Raw genomic sequence first — 4,476 nt, forward strand, 5'->3', positions numbered from 1 at the left:
ATAAACATGTGCTGAACATATACATTTTAAACCAAATGCTTTTATGTAGCTCATATACTCATATAGAATGAGTTAAAGTTAATGAAATAGCTTGGTACAGTAGAAATGTTTATTTAATATTCATTATTTTCTCTCTAAATCTTCATTGATCAGATGGAGAATGAGTTACATAAACATGAAGTCACTCTGAGATGTTCCTCTGTGTTGCACATGAAGGAGGGATGTGCACAGCCAGTCATCTATGACCGAGTCAGGTTAATTGTTAGCTGTTCAGATGCCAACTAGAATGTGTGTGTGTGTGTGTGTGTGTGTGTGATCTCTGCTGTTATCGCTTGGAGATTCAAATCTGAGTTTGGGATAAGAAGTGGAGCCCATCTAAAGGTAAGGAACCATGTAAAGAGTGCACTGTTGAAATATTCATATAGTATTAAATCTAACAGTGTTTGCCACAGGTTTGCATGTCCCTGGATGCTCCTCAATGAATTTATATTGTGAAAACTGAATAGGAGTACAAGAATAATGGTGCTTTCTGGACAAAGTAGATCAATACTGTGGTGTCTTTCAGCCGTGACATTCTCACTTTGCTTAATGTCTATTATAAACATCAGGCAGATTTATTTTAAGGTTATTTCATGGTTAACAATCTGAAGATTGGCAATGAGAGCAGTGATGCTGTTTGTCTCAGTCTCAGATAAAGCCAAATGACAGCTATATAAAGGGAAATTAAATTGTGGATATCTGGGGAGATTTGAGCGAAAAATCTCTGAACCTCACTCGTCTGGTATTATATATAGTTATGATAAGGTACAGGGAGTAGTGAGCAAAAATCACAGTTTCTGAGTGTAATGTGTAATGTGTTAATAACAATATAGGAAAAGCTCTCTAAGAAAACTGAAACTTACTCATCTTGTCAATAGTAGTTTGTGTTGGGTTTTATTGGTGTGTATCATTTGCAGTATGTGGAGATTAGGAATTGTTGAAACACTGGGGTAGTTACATAGTAACAGCAAGTTAGAGCTGTGCTGTAATTACATGGAAAAACTTTGCAATACGGTTCTGTACATCAACATTATGTTATGGTAATATGTTATGTATTAGCTATCATGAACACTGAACAACATTCTTACAGTATTTACTAATCTACATTAATGTTCATTTCTACATATACAAATACATTAGTAATATAGTGAAATTGAATATTTCAGAATGTAGTGTGAACAAACATGAATAACAATGATCAATAGTACATTTGTAAATTAACATTAAACTAGATTAATAAATGCTGTAAATTGCCAGCAAAAGTTAGATGAGAAAGTACTTTTTTAAATCCTAAATTCTTGAAGTTCATATCAAGTCATTTTTATGTATACAAATAATTCAGCAGCAAGCTATTTAATGCCTGGTTTTCTTTGTAGACTCTGTGTAGAGATACACTGTGTTCTGACTTCAGAGTTAACCACGCTCATTGGCCAGCTTTTGAACTCGACAAATAAAATGGAGAGCCAGCAGAGACGAGTACATCAGTCAGAAAAGCTCTTGACTGTATAACATATATGGTGTTTATATTGGAGATCACGGGGCTTGCACTGCTTTAATTATTTACAGGCCTGTATGTATTTGAGCACTAGCTTGTATTGAGCTGTATTGGTAGTGCTTTGATCTGAGACGGTTCTGTTCTGTTCTGTTCTGTGCTGTTCTGTCCTTGGGTTTATGCTGTAACCCTCTCTTTCCAACCAAACCATATCAAGTGTCTCTTTCAAAGGAGTATTGTGTTGGTCAGAGTCTGCTCACCTCTAGCCAATCCTGGTCCCTCTCCTCCTTCTTATCACGTGTTTGCTTCAGTCACGGTCAGACTGGAGAATGACTGAACATCGAAAGTCCCACCCACTTTTGTTGGTTATTAAATACATGAATTTGGAAATGGATCAAAACTTGGGATATCTGCTGGAAAAACTGATTGCATTGCAGGTTTGTCTTTCGCCTCATGCCTCAAGTTAAACATGATTGTCATGTGATGGTGGAATTGGTGGCACTGAAAGTAAGCTTGAGTTAACCTATAGTTTGTGTTGCTAACTGCACCTGAAAAAAATATTCAGTACCTTATTTTTGTTACAATATTGTAGCGAAGTTATTGATAATGTGATAATGTATTTTTACAAGCATGAAAAACGTTTGACAAAAAAGGAAACAGTCATCTTAACTGACGTATTGATTTGTGTGTTTATACTGTAAATCTTTAAGGTAAGTGAGAGTATTTACAGGTCTACATAATGGACTATCCAGATAATGGCTGCATGAATGTATCTGTTTCCAAATCATTTTCATCAACCTATTTAATTTACTCATGCTGTTTATTTTCAGTAGGTTTAGCATCAGTAGCCACTTGTGGACATCAACCTCAGTGTCTTAATTGTAGAGGACATACAATAATTTCAGATTAACAGATAACAATCTTTGAGATAAAGTCTTTGGTTTACTTGATTAGCACAGGACCTGATGCACAAATAAATGGATTTTTAAAATAAGCTTAATTAACTAAAAATATATGTGAACTCTTCTATTGAGTTTACAGTAGAATTGTAATATTATGTATTCTACATTATGTATGTGTTATAATACTCACTTTTTCAGGGTTTTTTTTGCAGTCTATTCTAGTCAGTGCTTCTTGACTGTAGTATAAACTGAACCTTTGGCTATTGTACTGTAGTTGCTAGGAGACAAACTGATTGGAGTTGAAGTGCATGTGAAGCAGATGTTATTGTGTATGAATAAATAGATCTGTCAGAGAGCCCATAACATCTTGACACACATTAGCAACACTTAAAACATTATAATGTCTTTAACCTTTAACTTGGCCTTTAGGCTGCTTGAAGTAATCAGGACATCAAGACATCAAAACAACAGAAATAAGAATAAAAGTGTTTCTCCTTGTTAGATTTCCATCAAGTCTTTTAGATCAGGTTCAGGCTTGGTTGTTTTCTTCTCCTTTTTAAAAAAAATAATTAATTAACTATTTTCCAATTGATTGTTATATGCGTAATAATGTTTATAGTAAAAAAGTGTACTATACTTTTGTCTGTATTTATTCAGTCTGACTGCACAAAATTAAGACTGGACTGTTGATCCTGTGAACGATGGATGAAGATCTGAAAAAGACGAACCCTCACAATGGGAGCCTCTCAGGGGCTTTGGATGCCAAAAAGCCCGATCAGCCAAAAGCAGCAGCTCTGCAGAAGAATGTGAGTATGAGAGAAAGAGAATCGTACTCATTATGAGCACACATAAGAATGGGAATAATGTTGCATGATCACTGGTTTCTATCCAAACACGGTGCATATGGGTGTGTGAAGGGTTTAACTGTGGGTCAGCCTGGCAGTGCCTGTCACCATCACTGCAGTGTAATCCCTCCCCTTCCTGACCCGTCTGTCTGTATATTCTTTTGTGACTCCCACTAATGACTAGTTTGACTATTTATATGTAAATTTGCATGAATAAGGACACGGAAGGTCATATTACTACAAATAGCTTTAGCTTATATTAATAAAAAAACAGGCAGCTTCAAGCTTCATTCCACCTTTAATAAAAGTGTATTGAGATCATGTAGAGCATTGAATTAGGAATGCACAGATGTTAATATTCTGGTTGATATGTTTAATTATTATTTGTTACTGTTGATAACCAATTAAATGGCAATTCTAGATAAAATAAACACTAAAACCTAAAATCAATCAGTTTAAATGTTACAAATTAATTTAGACATAACATTATAACATAATGTATTATAACTAGAAAAGGATGTCATGATTGGAAAGACTGAGTGTACACGGTGCAGAGGAAGACTGCCTTTGTGGACAATCCGTTAACCTTTCTTGATATGTCAACAACAACGACAGGATGGACACTGGGAGGATCTCATCAGACTAGCACAAAACGGAATCCTTTTTTAATCTTATAAATATATATATATGTATACAATACCGACCACTGATATTGGCACCCTTGGTAAATATGAGCAAAGGCGGCTGTAAAAATAAATCTGCATCATTTATCTTTTTGATCTTTCATTAAAAAAATTCACAAAATTCTTAACCATTTTACCATTTGTATCACTCCACTTGCAGTATTTCTCATAGCGAGCGTCATAGCGGATGCCCAAATTCACTATAATTTCATAAATAATACTGTTTTGTGTCAAAGAATGTCATTTTTAAAGATGAACTTTAATGGCAAAGCTAACCGGAAGGTATAAAATAGATTAATTTAAAGGGGTCATATGATGCTGCTAAAAAGAACATTATTTTGTGTATTTGGTGTAATGAAATGTGTTTATGCAGTTTAAAGTTCAAAAAACACATTATTTTCCACATACTGTACATTATTGTTTCTCCTTTATGCCCCGCCTTTTTGAAAAGTGTAGATTTTTACAAAACTCATCGGTCTGAAAAGCGAGGTGTGCTGTGATTGGCCAGCTATCCA

At 34.8% G+C, this 4,476-nt stretch overlaps 1 long non-coding RNA gene across 2 annotated transcripts in view; it reads left to right on the plus strand.

The window, feature by feature from the left end:
• Positions 1-305: 305 nt before the first annotated feature.
• The window catches only part of LOC107573883 (uncharacterized), a 6,452-nt gene continuing 2,281 nt past the window's right edge, over positions 306-4,476 (plus strand). Inside the window, exons 1-2 of one of the 2 annotated variants that reach the window (XR_001607583.1) lie at positions 306-381; positions 3,091-3,239. This is a non-coding gene — a long non-coding RNA (uncharacterized lncRNA). Of the gene's footprint in view, positions 382-1,931; positions 1,969-3,090; positions 3,240-4,476 lie in introns of those variants that run through there. The other variant, XR_001607584.1, reaches the window with a different exon arrangement.

This window comes from Sinocyclocheilus grahami, unplaced genomic scaffold (genome assembly GCF_001515645.1).
Source record: "Sinocyclocheilus grahami isolate Dianchi unplaced genomic scaffold, SAMN03320097.WGS_v1.1 scaffold2059.1, whole genome shotgun sequence".
Lineage (NCBI taxonomy): Eukaryota > Metazoa > Chordata > Actinopteri > Cypriniformes > Cyprinidae > Sinocyclocheilus > Sinocyclocheilus grahami.